This window comes from Callospermophilus lateralis, chromosome 11 (genome assembly GCF_048772815.1).
Source record: "Callospermophilus lateralis isolate mCalLat2 chromosome 11, mCalLat2.hap1, whole genome shotgun sequence".
Lineage (NCBI taxonomy): Eukaryota > Metazoa > Chordata > Mammalia > Rodentia > Sciuridae > Callospermophilus > Callospermophilus lateralis.
The window spans coordinates 101,458,361-101,474,402 of NC_135315.1; the positions used below are offsets into that span (position 1 = coordinate 101,458,361).

General features: G+C 56.7%; 1 pseudogene; it reads left to right on the top strand.

Annotated features, from left to right (window-relative positions):
- Positions 1-12,195: 12,195 nt before the first annotated feature.
- LOC143642333 (transcription factor AP-2 gamma pseudogene) lies at positions 12,196-14,773 on the top strand (annotated as a pseudogene).
- Positions 14,774-16,042: the final 1,269 nt, after the last annotated feature.

Consider the following 16,042-nt stretch of genomic DNA (forward strand, 5'->3'; position numbering starts at 1 on the left):
TGTCGGCTCCCTTCTAGCCCTGCCCTTCAGCCTGCCAAGAGGGGTCAGGCCAGGAACACGTTGGCACTGGGGAGCGAGCCTGGGATCCTGACTTGACACACAGCCCTGGTCTGGTACTGCACCCAACATGCACAACTGTGGACAGGGACAGTGACCCATGATGCACGATCAAGAAACTGAGCCCCCGCTGGCTTGCTGGTCAAGACTAATGTCCAGGATGGAGCTCTGAGTCTGTAGTCATTGGCAAAGAGAAGGCCACGGGGGCCACCCTGTCCCTAGGAGCCCCTTCTTGCAGTTTTCTGATGGTGGATGCTGGCCATTCCCGGCCACTCCCATAGGAGGTGACTCCTGGGCCCCACGGCAGGGCTCATGCACATGGGTTTCTACTCAGGTGAAGTGATGAGGGCCCGGGGTGGAGGCGAGATGAGGTGGGCACTTCTTCCCTGCTCGGCCCTCACCTTTTCATCCAAGCCTCCCTTAGGCTAAGTGAGGTGACATTTCTCCACTGATCCTGGTGAGTCCCTCAGCCCATTGTGAGCCAACACACTGTCTACCTTTGAATGGCAGCCATATGTGTGCTTTCATGCTCTGACCTTGACCCTGAACCTTGACTCCCTGGGTGCCTGAGCTCCTGGAGGGCAGGTGGGGCTCCTCCCCAGGCAGCAGCCTGAGCCCTGGGAAAACGGCAGCCCCTGGGCCCACTGACTGCAGCTGCCCAGAAATCCTGGACTTGGCTCTCCTCTGAGTAGGGCACAGCCCACAGGTCTGGGGAACCCAGGTCTCCCACCACATTGTCCAAACTCCATGACATCGGTGATGTGTTGTGGCGGTGCAGGTGGACTGAGGCTATCATGAAGAGCAGGAGGACCTGGAAGCTGCCAGCATTGCAGGCCTGACATTTCCACAGCCTCCCTGGGGACACCCTCCTCCTCCCAGCAACAAAAGCCCACCGCACACCCTTGGCAGGACTTCAGTCCTACAGGCTGTGAGGGCTGCCTGGTTCCTGGGTAGGGCCAGGCATGGATCCTGTCGTGATGCCCAGGGTGCCCTCCAGGCCCCTCTGGCTCCCTGGGGAGCTGTCCTGGCAGAGACCGAGGGAACACAGGCCATGCCAACCAGCCAGCAGTGCCCCTGAGCTGGCTAAGGATCAGCCCAGGGCCACCAACTTCTTGGGGATGTTCTGATGTTTCCCCCGCTGTGGGTACGGTGGGTGCTCCAGGACAGACCCATTCCCCATGTCCCACATGCCAGGTCCTGAGAGCCACCTCTTGGCAACCCTGCAACCCCTGCCAACCACTCCTGGCCTGCGTGGAGGGAGAGTGCCAACTGGGCAAAAATGTCCCCCGGTTCATGGGGTCTGTGCACAACAAAGAGTGACTCTGCGTCCTTCTGAGAAATGACACCATGTGGCAGAGTGTGCTTCTGAGACAGATACCCACAGGCCCATCCCCAGCTGGTGGCTCCCAAAACATTTCTCTCCCACCCCCACACCCACCCGCTTCCCAGCTCAAGCAGCCCGACTCATCCCCAGGGACCCTCCCCCAGGGACCTGCTGTGAGCCACGTGCTCTACCAGAGATGGGCACCTGGGTGCCACCTCCACCTCAGGAGTTCACAGCATGCCTGGGACAGCAGAATGGCCACTGAGGAGGAGGGCTTGGGCCCAGTGATTCTCCGGGCTCCAGCAGGGCACAGGGCCCAGCCCCGCTGCTCTCTGGCTCCTGACTGTTGAGAAACTTCCCTCTTCACTTTCTCAACTGCACAGTGGAAAGCTCTGACTTCTTAGGCCACCAGAAGATAAGGTAAGACAACGGCTGCTCCTCCAGCCCTGGCCCAGTGCCTGGCGAGGGCCAGGCTCCCAGAATCTTTCACCAGCACTGGAAGCAAAGGATTTGAATGCCATGGAGGAGGAGAGGTCCTCCAGCTCAGCTGGCGCCTGGACCTGCCCATGGTAACTAATCGCCTGTGAATCTGAAAGGAGGACATTGCACCTGACTCCTTGCTCTGACCTCCAAGGACAGGACAAGCCTCAGGCTGCTGGGAGGCTGGCAGGGAAGCAGCTGGGCTGTGCCTGTGTGGCAGTGGCTTATCCTGGTTCTAGACACTCAGTTCACACCTGTGTTGGCTGAGCCCAAGTCCCTGCCCTGCAGGTAATCTCAGGATCCAGCCGCCTTTTCTTGTCCCTCTGGGCTGTGATGACAGCAGAACCCCACGGTGGAGCACCGCGTGCCCAAGTGTGTGTGTGTACGTACCACGCTCAGGACAGTGTGACTACTGGGCCTGCCCCCGGCCCACACCCTGGAGGGCATGGAGAATGTCCAGCTGCAGCACCAACCCAGAGGCCGGAGGGACGCTCTGCTGCCCCCACTCTTTCATGCCACGGGCTGTGGCTGTGGGCAGAGCTTCCAGGCGTGTTCCCTGTCACCCTCAGTGGCCCCCAGGGCAGTTTCCTCTGGTGGGGGTAAGTCCCCTGCACACACCCAACAAGGAAGAGGCAGCTCTGCTGACTGCCATGCTGACCGCCACGTTGACCCCTGTGTAGCCCTGCTGGGGGAGGGGGCGTCAGGACAGTGCGCCTTGCCCCCTCCCTTCCCCAGGCAATGCCCCTGGGACCCTGCTGCGTCCCAAAGACCTGGGCCTCCCCCTCACACTCAATCAAGAAAGTGTGCCCTAGCACGTGCCAGACCATGACAGTTCCCAAGTGGATTTGGTGGGGACAGGCTCCCAGCAAGGAGGAGGGTTGGGGGACCCTCGCAGCTCCACCTGGCCCTGGCTGCCCACCGCAGTGGACTCTGTAAGGTGACCGGGGCTGGGAGAAGCCTGCTCCAAGCTCCCTCGGATGGGAGCAGGCATGGGGCCTGTGCCCTGTGGCTCGCTCAGTGCCCACCCTTGACTGGAGGGCCGTGAGAGCGTGGGAGCCGCCAGCTGGAGGACCCCACAGTCGGCTGTGCTGTCTTCCACAGCAAGAGCAGGTGGCTGCCAGCGCCTGCTGACATGGCGCTTGGCTCTCCCACGTGTTTATTTAAGCCGACACATCACTCTGCTCATTGGATAAAATTCCATGTGAAAATAAACCTTTTAAAACAATAGCGGTGGCGGCAAATAAAAACAGCTGCAGCCGCAGAAGTACAAAGGTGCGGACGGGGAGGAGAAGGAACCGCGAGCAGCTCAATCTTCCCCAGGCCACCCTCCCCGTGGCCCTTTCTTCCTTCCTCCATGACCGCCTGGGGGACGGGGGCTTCTAAGAGAATCCCAGTGGCCATTGGTGGCCACTCAGCCAATGAGGACCTGGCTGGGGAGCCCCAGTACATGTGGGCTGGCTCCTGGGCCCGCCTCAGACTTGACCAGTGGGACGCAGGGAGGTTGAGCCTCTGCAGGGAGGCATGAGGAATGCCACCCTTTCTCTGGGGGCTGGAGAGGCTGTTCCCAAAGATACTCCAAGGGACAGCCTCTGGCCTCTGCCAAGGTGTCCCTAAGAGGTGACACAGAGATGGCCCTGGGTTAGGGGACCCCACAGATGAGGTGGAAGGACCACTGTGCCCAGCTGGCGAGCCCTGGCTGTGGGACTGTGAGCAGGACACCGGCCTCGAGGCCTCTGTATCTCCAGCCACAGAGGCCTCCTGCCCCACCCCCAGAGTCCTGTGAGGATCAAAACATGACGCCAAGGCCCCAGAGCCGCTCCCCTTCCTCAAGCCCATGCCCGGGAGCTGGCCTGGTATTCAGAGCACCCACAGCAGGAGTCACTCACCCACTGCAAAGCGCAGTCCCTGAGTCAGGGTTGGGTATCCGCCCGGGCTGCAGACAGGCCGGGAGGACAGAGGAGCTAGGCGGTTTTCCCTGTGTGGCAGGCAGATGGAGCGGCCATCTCTGAAGAGCTGTGGCTAGCAGTTTCTGGAAGTGGCTCGTTAGGTGGGGGGATAGCGAGGGCCTGTGCCTGGAGCAGGGAGGGAAGGGCTACAGGCCCTTAGGGGTCAGAAGCAGCTGCCCAGCAGAGGAGAGGGTGGGACGAGCCAATCCTGAGGGCCGGGGTCTCCCTCCTTCTTCCAGGAGCCAGAAATGGAGGTAGGAAAGGGATGGTGGTGAGCAGCTGCCACCTCCAGACCTGAGTGTTGTGTCACGGTGACCCCAGCTCTGGGGTTGGAAGGGGGTGTTTTGCTCCCTGCCCTTCCCGACACCTCTCCTTGGGTCACCCCACTGTAGCCACCCCTGTGTCACCCTCACGACCAACAGGAGGTCGAGCTGGCCTGTTCCCAGAACACCTGGCACCCAGGCCACAGGCCACTCTGCAAGGAACTGCCACCACGCCACAGGGGAAGGAGGTGCAAAGGGGTCCAGTGGCCCATGGTCACAGGACAGGCAACATGACACTGGGATGCTGACTGGCAGTCTGGCCTCGCGGTTTGTGTGCCAAACTCCCGTGCTGACCACGGCCTGCTGGTGTGCCCTGCTGAGGTGTTTCCTAGGCCCACTAGGCCAGTACGAGCAGACAGTGTAGCCACACCTATGCCCAGCACAGGTACCGACAGAGGAAACCCACCCACAGCCTTCTCTACCCAGCCCCCCGCTGTGCGTACACCAAGGACCAAAGACAGTGGCCTGTGGGGACAGGCACTGTGGCGGCGAGGAGGGAATGGCCAAGTCACATGCAGAGCTTATCGTGTGCCGGGCCTGGGCCAGCGCACCATCTGCTGTGCCCATAAAGGTGGGCCCTGCCATTGGTGAGCCTTCCAGGCTGCACAGCTGCCCTCTGCTGCCTCCCATGCTGCCCTGGGCCTGCTGCCTGCAGGGGCTGCACCTCCAACCTTGAAGGGAGGCAAGGAAAGGCTGCCAGCCCAGGAGAGAGGTGTCCAGATGAAAGTGGCCACGTGGCCACAGCCCAGGCACCTGGTGCAAGGCTTGGGGACAAAGTCTGGCAGGGCCCTCCGGGGTGTCCCCAGGGCCTGAGCAGTGACCCAGAGCTGCACCTTGGGCTCCGTGCCAGCTGACCCCCTCACTGGGACCCTCTTATGCCACAGTGTATTCAAGAAGCTTCTGCTTTCCCAAAGGAATCCCCGCCAGGGCAGAAGATGCAGGGCCACCAGCACAGCCTCCTTGGGTTTCTCTTCACCCTCGAGGGGGCCGAGGCCAGAGCTCCCAGAGGGAAGTCCATGACCATGGCCCCACAGGACCTTTCTTATGGAGCTCAGGGTTGAGGGTGCAGCAGTGACCAAGGACACAGCAGGGAAGCCTGCTGGTGGCAGGTGAGAACCCAGCACCCACAGCAGGGCCAACATTTTGTACTCAAATTTGGAGCAGAGGCTCCATTTCAGAAGGCCAGGGCTGGGCTCAGGGACAGAGCCCTGCTGGCCCGTGTGAAGCCCTGGATCGAGTCCTCAGCACCACAAACCTCCAACCAGCCAACCAAGCCTGGCGGGACAGCCGCAGGGATGCAAACAGCATGCACATGGGGCCACCAAGGCTGCCTCCCATGCACAACCATACCAACCACAGCCTGGCCAGGGTGCAAAGATAACCAGGGAGACGTGTCCCCACGGGCTGCCCCTGGCACCTTCTGCTCTCCTCTCTGAGTGCCTTTCCACATAGCACACTGCCCGCCTTGGGGATAGCTGAATGGCAGAGCCCTCTCTGTTGTGTGAAGGCCTGAGAAACCTGCAATCTGGGCTCCTGCATGGGTGCAAGGGAGCAGCCCTTTCCCATGTCACAGACACAAACCCAGCAGCGTTCCCTCCCGAGGTGCAGCATGAATTAGCACGGTCAGGAAAAGGGACACAAGCTCGGGGGTGGTGCACGCTGCACTGAACAGGCCTCGAGCTTCCCCAGGGTCTCACCTTGGCATCCTGCTTTGTGAGGAAGTCCACGAAGCTGAAGCCCCTGTGCGTGCCTGTCCAGGTCATCTTCTTGGGCAAGCGGACCATCTTCAGCTCTCTGAAGGTGCTGTGAACAGAAGCAGATGGGGTCTTAGCACAGGGATCTGCATAGGGGGTGGGTTGCTGGAGGACGGTCACACGTGCCCCCAGGCACACGTGGCACACCCGTCAGGCCCTGGTGGCTCACACGGGGAGGTCATTTTCAGCTCCAATCCAAGAAGCTGCTGGCTGGGGAACCTGTCCTCTCCTTCCTGGAGGGGAAGCCAGTTCTGGGGGACCCAGGCTTGTGCTCATGTAGCCAGGCCAGAGAGGCCCCGGGTTCTGGGTGTGGGGCCAGGTCCAAGTCCAGGTCCAGCTGGCTGCATGGGAGCTCCAGGCTGAGCAGGCGAGCAGAAGCAGCAGCTCCCAGGACTGGCACCTACGAGGCGCCTTGAGGGCTGGCGCTGGATCGACACAAAGCTCCTTCCTCCACATCACGTCCCCTTCCCTGATCTGTCCTTTGATATCTGTGAGCCAACGCAGGCAGCGCTATGCCAAGAAAATGGCCCTCCTGCTGCAGGGATCACACAGGTGACATGCCAACCCTGTGGCCTGCTCCCCCTAGAGATGCAGGACAAAAGGACCAAGCTTCCTCGGGCCTTCCTGGCCCTCTCCTTGCCTGCCCACCCCCAGCCCTCTCCAAGTATCCATTTATCAACTACAGAAGCACAAATTGCTGCTGATAAATATTTAATGCGCGGCTCTGCAGAGAGGGCTGGCATATTTGAAAATCTACACACACTCATGGCCCCCGGCGCCCACATGCCCCCGACAGTCCAAGATGCTTCAGGGCCAAAGATCGGCCAGGGGCCAAAACGGGGAAGGCCGTCAGCCCTCCTCAAACAACATAAGCCGAACCTGAGGTGTTAACTCGCGGCCGCCAGCATGACCAGGCATCTGCCAGTCTGATTTCTGCCGGCAGGGCAGCATGCAAACACTGCCTTATGAAGCCTCAAAATGAATCCACACGTCTCCTCGCAGCTCCCCAGAGCTTGACCCCTCCTGGCACCTCCTCTGCACAGATGAGGAACAGCTCTGGTCAGGATGCCAGCCTCCTAGGAACAGGAGGAGCCAGAATGAAGCCCATTCGTCTTCCCGCTGCAAGGTTGTTCCTGATCCCTCTGGAGGGGGCTGGGGCTGGGGACACAGGCTAGGAAGGTGGGACAAGAAGGTGAGTCTAGAGAGCAAGCAGTACAGTTCCCAAAACCTGCTTTATCCTGCCACCTAAAGCCATCACGTCCCATGATAGCCAGGTCACCTCTCAGGTCCCTGCCTCTGCTGGGGCTGGTGACGAGCTCTCTGCTGGGCCCCTTCAGATACCTGACCCTCTGGCTCCAGTTCTTCAGAGAGGCATGGGGACCCCAGGGATGACATGTGTGGTGGCCACAAGGACCAGGGCTGTGGGTGAGCCTGCAGGTCCAGCACTGGTGGTCCAGCAGTATGGAGGGCCCGTTCCCCCGACCCAGCCCTGGTCCCCACTGGCTCACAGCAGCCCTTTGTGATGTCCCTGAGGCATGGCTGGAAGCCACCTGTAAAGCCAGGGCTCACTGTGGGGTGGGTGTCTGTCTGCCCCCAGCCTCCCCAGGGCTGGAGGTAAGCCCTGTGTGGTGGGAACCACAGTGGTCTTGTCACCTGTATCTGCAGCAAGCTCCACCAGGACACCTGGAGACAACCTGAGCCAACCAACAGGTGACAGCAGCCTCCCCTCCCAGGCAGTGGACATGGGGCATGCACAGACATGCTCATCAGCAGCCCGTCCCCATGTGACAGAGCTGGAGAACGAGTGTCCAGGCCTGGCCTCTGGGCCAGACAGTGTGGCCACCCTGCCAGCCACTGTCAGGAGCCAGCCTGGCCAGGTTGACATGAGCAAGAGGCCCACGAGGGGGCCAGGAAAGCCCCATGCAGCCCACCACAGTTCAGTGATTGCCCAACACCAGGGGGCAAGAGAGGGAACAGCCTGAGCTTTCTGTCCTCCGGCGCCAACCCTGACTTGTGCCCGCAGGGCCCACAGCCTTCTCCCCTGTGCGTCCTCAACTTCTGCCCAGGTCTCTCAGCCCTTTTTTGTGAAGAGCCAGCCTGTGAGAGAGAGAGAGAGTGTGTGTGTGTGTGTGTGCGTGAGAGAGAGAGAGAGAGAGAGAGAGAGAGAAAGAGAGAGGGAGAGAAGGAGAAGGGAGGGCAGAAGAGGGAGCCCGCTGATGTCGCCCACCCCCTGCAGCCCAGGGGCAGCTGGATGCTCTGTACATGGTAAGCAGCTGTGGGTCTAGAGACGATGAGGAGGTGGAGAGGACAGGCTGGCAGAGCTGGGCTTCTGTGGCCAGTGGAAGAGGCGCTGCAGAGCTCAGCAAGGGGAACTGTGACAGAGGGACACTCTGGGTCCACCACAGAACCCAGCTGGGGGTCTCAGGGAGCCCTGGCCCAGGGCTTCCAGACGGACCTCTGCAGGCCAATGGAAGCTGTGTTCGAAAACCCTGGCAGCTTCAGGGAAACGGCTCTGGTGAGCAGGTTCTTTCTTCTACTAACAGGACGAGAGGGAGTGGGGTAAGATGGAGCTGGAGGATTGGAGTTAGATCTTAGAAGGAACTTTTGGACATCTTCGGACACTTCCAGAAATGTCTGGCTTCAGCATCAAATGTACTGAGGCTTCAGCATGCCATCATTGCTGCCACGGTGCCAGCCATCTAGGAGTGCCTGCCAGGGCTGGTCTTTGAAACATACCATCTTCAGGGGTAAGGGAACTGAGGATAAGAGTGACACCATCTATTGGTTTACAGCTGAAAAAATCAAGGGCCAGAGAGAAGGCTATTGGCCAAGTCCTCAGGACCTGGGACCCGTGGCCCAGAACTGCTCCTGTCCTGGAACAAAGCAGGGACAGCGGATGGCCCTGGGCACTCGTGTGACCGTGTTGGATCTCGTAAGGCCAACGATAATGATCATGGAGATATCGAAAGAGAATTAAAAAGAGATAAGAAAGGTCGGGGAGAAAATAGATGAGGCGCCATTAGCTCTGGGGAGAGAAGCGGGACATGAACACAGGCGATTCTTAAGCTCTGGCCTGATGCCAGGTCTCAAGTCCTTGGAAGGAACTTTAGAAGGAAATTCTGCAGGAACCTGCCTCCCAGGGTGAAGGCTACCACTGGGGACTGGCTGGGCAGGACCAGGTCCCAAGGGGAGGGGCTTGGCAGGACACCAGGCCTCCTCCCCAACCAGCCTGCTCCCCACTGTGTAGATAATAGGAACCACAAAATAGCAATTACTGTATCTGTAGCTGTGGATGAAGAGGACAGGCCGGGCCTTTAAACACGGCCTACCTCCCCCAGCCCTCCCCCGTGCTGGCACTTTGGTAACAAACTCACACCTCACTTTTCCAATTATTTCATTCACCTCGGGTTCACCAATTACTCCCCAATGCACGCACTACCCTCTCCGCCATGCCGGGCACGCATGATTAGTGACGGTTTGTGGGTCTGCGACAACTGGAGTTTGTTGCCACGTTCCTAATTCTTGTGGGGTGTGTGGGGTGGGAGGGGCCGGGCCTGGTAAAAAGCCGGTGTGCACAGCATGTTTGCACACAGGCGTGAGGCCCACACAGGCGCATGTGCCATGCCACAGTGGTGTGAGTTCCACCTCTGCAAGCTGCAGCCCTAACCCACCCTGAAGACCAGGTACCAGTGAAGAGGGCAAAATCACCTGTGCCCTTCTCCAGGGAAGGGGGGGCTAGGAAGGAGGCACCAGGAGGAGGGGGTGTGACCCACAAGAACCTCTGTGCCATCTTCCCCTGCTCTGCAGCTGCTGAAGGACTAGTGGGGAGGCGCCAGCCCTGACAGCCTCTCCTCGTGTGCATGTGGCACCGAGCAGGGGCACATCCCAAGGAGCCTGGACCCTGCCTCAGGACAGGCGTCCTGATCTCCCACTGGACCTGCTGGCAGAACCAGAGCCAGCTCAGTGTGAGCCACGTGGTATGTGTGTGCCTGTTCCCCACCTGCACAAGGCACTGCTGTGGAACAAGTCTGGGGCCATCCAAGGCAGGGCAGGGAGGTAGGGTGAGGAACAAGTCACAGGGAGAAACCCCAGCCAGACTTCCGGTCATTAAAAGCCCTTTAAATATGCCACTGCCATCTCCTGGCACATCAGAGGCACATGCGACCAAGCAGGCTGCCCGGCTTGTCCCCTGAGCCCTGTGTGGGCCAGTTCCCAGTGGCCATGCACTGGACCCTCCTGAGTGTGGTGCCATGCCAATTTCCTGGTGGAGAGAACTAAGGCAGAAGGAAGCCACGTTACTCAGGAGCTTCCACTGATCTCAGGGTTGCAGACTCACCTGAGGACAACGGGCAGCAGTGAGCAGAGCTGGACCCAAGGTGAGTGGCTGTCCCCAGGTCCGTGCGCCTGTTCCCTGGGTTCACAGAGGCCGCTCAAACGGTAGCCTTTGCCCTGGGAGGCAGGATCCTGCAGAAGTTGATGGAGGTCAGTTCCTAGACTGATCCCCAGGGACTCTGCGCCTGGGGGAGAGCTGCTGGCCAGACACACACGAGGAACCAGGTTCCCCCAATCCAACTGCCAGTGTCTACAGTGGAGGATTCCAGCGGTAAGCTGGCCCTTGGGCAGCATCCTGTCTCTGGGCCCCCTTTCCTTACGGAGCCCCTATGCGGCTTGAGGCCTGGTTGGGGCAGGCAGGGAGACAGGCCAACAGGACACCTGGAAGCAAACCCACCCCTTTACCCCAGCAGGTGTCTTCTGCCGCCCACACCCCCACCCCCCACCGTGGGCTCCAAGGGATGAACTGCCCAGGCTTCCTGCACTTGGGTCAGTCACGACTCAGGCTGTCCAGCTCCCAGGACCTCTGCGCCCATGGTGATCTCTGAACTTGTCTCTTGGGATGGCGGTGCCTGAGGTGCCCTGCCTTCTTCTCTGCCACCTTGTTCCCTCCCCTCCTCACTGTGAGGACTACGGTGATCCTCCTCCTCAAGGCCCTTCAAATGCTCTGTCCGTGACCAGGGCCTCCTTTCAGGGGCAGCCCAGGGACAGCTCTTTGACACTTACACTGCCTCCATAGAAGTCTTCCCAGACCACCCTACTTCATGCTGCCTCCATCCCGCCAGCCACCCTGTCATGTGTGACGGCTGCCTGAGTGAATTTCCCCCTCCTTCTGCCAGTAGAATGGACCTTGCTGATGGCAGGGCTCCTCCACTGTTGTGGCCATGGCACCCGGGACTGCCCGGCTCTCAGATGCACATGGACTTCCTTTGTCATGGAGCTGAGCCTGGGGTTCTCCCAAAGAATTAGGTCCCCATCCTCTGTGCATCATCTCAGCAGGCCACGCGCTGTGGTGCAGGTGGGGTCACACTAGGGGGCAGGCCATCCAGACCTGTGCCCAGGAGGATGCTCTCTCATGTATGTGACCCACAAGTGCCTGCCTTGACTCATCCAGTCACAGAGCAAATGGCAGCAAGAGCTTTCACCATGGGCTGAGAACCGTGCCCGTCTGGTGGCAGAGGACGTGGACTATGCACACAGCCCTGGCCAGATGTGCACAGGGCTGCCAACAGCCCCATTGAGGAGGCAGTCCCTGCCCAGGTCCTGCTTGCCCTCTCCTGGGAAGAGCCCCTCTGAGGCTCAGAACTCCTTCACCCACTGCTCATGCCAGGGAGAGCCCTGAGCAGGGCCACCTGGCCACCTTCAGCCATGTTCCCTCTCATCTTTGCCTCTTGGAGCCTGAAAACAGCCTGGTTTCTGGGAAAATGACAGGGAGGCACAGAGAACAGTGTTCAGCTTCCCTCAATAGCCTTTTCCAGGGTCCTTGCCAGGGAAGCATGACCCTCTCATTTTCTAGATGAGAAATCCCAGGGGTAAGAGTGAAACAGCATCACTGAATAGGAGTCAGGGCCGTGTTCCAGAGAGACTGAGGCTCTGGTGGAGGGGACCTGGCACTGGAAGGCAGTCTCCTTGCCTGGCTCTGTCCAGCACTAACTGGGTGATCCTGGGGCAGTTCTGGGTCAAGAGCAAGACAGACGTGCACAGTGGCACATGCCTGTGATTCCAGTGATGCGGGGGCTGAGGCAGGCAAGTTCAAGGCCAGCCACAGCAACTTAGTGAGGCCCCAAACAACTTGGAGAGAGACCCTAAAATACAAAGGGTAGGGGATGTAGCTCAGCTCCCTGGTACAGAGCCCCTGGGTTCAGTCCCCAGCCTCAGGGACAACAGAGAAAGAACAGAGTGTGGAAGGACGCTGGGCTGTGCCAGAGCAAAGAGAGGCTGGCCTTGTCCAAGGTCAAGGCTCCAAGGCCTGAGGGAAGATGGGGTGAGCCGAGGGGGACGGGACAGGGACATGCAGGGGACAAGCCAACTGCACGAACAGCACTGGGGAGCTCATCTGAGACGTGCCACCCCAGCCCAGCTGCTTTGTATCAGCAGCTCTAGGGTGGTGACAGGCCCCAGCTGAGAGCCAGCCTCAAGGGCCACTGCTTCTCCAGGTTGGGCAGGGGCCACAGGAGCCCAGGAGTAGCCCCTCTTCAAAAAACGCCTGAAACCCAGCCTCCTTCATGCGAGATCTCAGATGGCTACCAAGAGCCACGCCATCAAAATACACTGTCACCAAACACGAGAAGCCACCTGCCACCTCCATGACCAAGCTCCATTCTCATGTGGCTTCTCAGGGGCTCTAAGCTCCATGAGGAAAGGCAGGGCTCTGCCACTGAGACCTTCTGTGCCGCAGTCTCTGGCTGGGCACAAATCATGAGTCTCCACACAGCTTGTAGATTCAAACAGCAATTCTTTATTCCCGAACTCACACCGGCCGTCTACAAACACGTTCTGGGGGAATCCACGTTCTCTGCCCAAATCCACTCCGCATGGGCTTCTGTCTCCCAAAATATACTGTCTGACCCTAAGAACTCAAGAGGAACTCAGCAGCAGGATACGCCCTGTTCTAAAGGGGGAACACCCTAATCTCCTATTATGCTAAACTGCCCTATTCTAAAGGGGGAACACCCTAATCTCCTATTATGCTAAACCGCCCTATTCTAAAGGGGGAACACCCTAAACACGGATCCTGCCCTGGTCCTTGAGCAAGGTCACCTTTCAGAAGTCCTTCCACTAGACAGCATGGGAGTAAGCTGGCAAGGAGATTGTCATACCTACTTGGCTGATGGCTCCCAGCACTTTTTCTTCTTTCCAGTTTATATGGTCTTCATTTTTACGTTTTTTTCTGTTTACTGATAGTACTTTTGGTACAATGATAACAGAAGCAGTGATATCAGTGAGTCGTCTTCCTGATTTTAAATAAAATTCTTCTAATATGTCCACATTGAGTCATGTGCTAGCACCAATTTTCAGCAGCTAACAAGAGCCAACCATTAACTTTTCATGAGTTTTACAAATCAGTGTTAAAATATAGTCATTATTTAAAATTAAATTTTAACTCCAACATTTGGGGCTGATGAGTGAGCACGTTCAACAGTGTGTTTGCTGCAAGCTGACTTACCTCTGGAGCTCAGGCTTGGACTTATCTGGCTTGGGACTGGATGTCCTGAGATGTTGCTTCTGAATGCCCTGGGAACCCAGCGCCCAGATCTTCTCACAGGGCTTTGAGGACTCATCCCCGCCCCCGCCCATGTATCTTCCATCTAACTGCAGGGCAGCATCTTCACATCTCCGCCTGGCTGCTGTCCCACACTGGAGTCCCTGAATACCAACCACCATCCTACATTCCACCACCCTATCAGCAGTTGGCTTACACTCAGTCGGTGGATCCCTATTCACATCTGAGCAAAGCCTATGTTGCAGCCATTAGACCCCTGCACCAGCCTGCGGCCACCAGCAGCCAGCAGCAGTCCTGGCCTGGCCGCCAGAGCCAGAAGGGGGCTGCCTTGCCTTTGCACCTAGGGTGCCTGGCTGGCCTGCTTCCCCACTCTCTAGGATAGAAGGAGGTGCTGTGGGCACTCTTGGGGATGCTTACAGCTGCTCAGATGTACTGTTACCCCATGGCATGCCCTGGATGCTGCAGGCCTGTCAAAGTACCTGGGGCTCCATGACATGAATCACCAGATGGAAGAGGTGCAGAACATCAACCCACATCTGCTTGGGCCTGACCAGTCTGTAATCTGCAAAAGTCCCATTTTCCATGGCTAAGAACCCCCTGGGTCTCCCCTGTCAGAAGGAGCTGGTGGTAGCCCTGATGGATCTCATGAAGTCTTCTGCTCGGTTCTGGGAAGACTGTCTCTCTTCAGCTCGACATCCAAATATAAGTGACTGTGGCTGAAGTGCAGAGGCGATTGTCACCTTCTGAATGCTTAAATGCCTTGCTGCTGGGAGGTGTTCTCAGGAAATCAGAGTCCAAAAATGGCTGATTGTTGTGGGAAAAGTTGGACAAGACTGGGCTGAATCTTCCAGCTGGAAGACAGAAAACTGCTCTTGTGACACTCATGACATCCTTGGTGGAAGAAAATGCTGTTCACTTGGCTTGATACTTTGAATATGGCTGTGAACTGGAGTTTTCTAGTAGACCAGTGGCCAAATATTTAACCAGGCCTGACCTAGGGAGGTAAACCAAGATGGTAACAAGGAAGAATAATGCTGTGGGTGGCTCGGCAAGTGTGTAAAGAATTCACAAACCTCCCCAATCAAGACAGAACACCCAACAGCAACAACAGGCCCTTCCTGGTCTTAGAAACCTACAAACACAACTACTTGTCTCATTTTAGCCTGATTACCCACAGGTTCAGCAGCCAGGCCATCTGTCCCCCTGTGTGTGGGGTGCAGAACTACATCAAAGAAGCCCTGATTGTCATAGACAAATCCTCTATGAACCCTGAAGACCAGAATCCAGCAGATTCTAATAAGACCCTGGAGAAAATGGAGAAGCACAGGAAGTAAAATGGGGGTGAGCACAGGATGGGAAGGGAAAGGACAGAGGAATCCATCTCCACTGGAACAGACTGGAGGCACTCTTTCTGGCGGAGGAGTTTCCAACCTCTCTTACCCAAAGGATCCAAAGTCCTCTGTCACTTGAGGCATGCAGGATCTTTACCTGTCCTCCAGGATCCCTGCAGCTTCTCTAGCACTGCAGTGTCTTTCCTTGGACACATGATCCCAAGGTGACAAGTACTGGTTTTTGTTTTGTTTTTACTGGTTCAGCATTTATTTTTTGGCACCCCATCTCTCCTTCCTCTGAAAGTTGTGCTACAGAGTTTTAGAACCTTCTCCTAAGGTCCCAGGGGCAGACAAGAAGTCATGTGCCTAGCTGTTGAAAGTTCAGATTGATGATATTCAGATTATCTACCTACTTCAGTGGTGGTGCCCTCCAGGAGGAGGAAAAGGTACCATGTGCTCTGCTGCCAGTGAACAGATGCTACCTTGATGCAAACCCGGTGCTCAGAGGGGTCGTCTACTGTAGGAAACTTGTAGAAACAATTCCTGCTGACATTTCATTTTTTCTTTTGTCTCTCTTTTTTTTTAACTTTGAAAGTTAACTCTTTAAATGGGTGACTCTTTGGAATGACACGTTCCTGTAAGGAACTGAAAGTTTTGTTTGCATGTTTATTTTAGATCTTTATTTTTCAAGTAAACTTGTAAATGGTGGGCAGTAAGCATCTGCTGCTGCCTGTCATCCCTCAAGCCCCTGTGGAGGCTCTGTATTTTGAGAAACAGTGTGCTTAGTATACAGACTTTATTTATGCAAAGTTTAATGGGATCTGTAAATACTGGTGCACTTCTTACAAGTTTTTGAGAAATAGGATTCGATTTTAATATTAACTTTTAATGGTGGTGGGATAATTCATAACATGTGTTTCAATTTTATTAATCTGTACACAGGATATGAAGAAGTAAGAAGATAGAGAGATTTGTTCTTAGTTTGGAAAATTCTATTTAATCAGGGCTCTCTGTTCAAAAAGCAATAGCTTCACATCTTGTTCCTGTGAGGCTCATTCACTGTAAGATGAATGTGTGTTATATTTGATATGGATGAAATGGAGGTCTAGAATTAAACTCCCTGGATGTAAATATTCCTCAAAGCAAAGTGTGCATATGATACTTGTATAATAAAATTATTCTTGATAGAATCTGTGGGAAAAAAAGTAAAATTAAATTATGGATATGTGAAACTAAGCCAATCATATTAAAAATACAGGTAATCAGTGATCA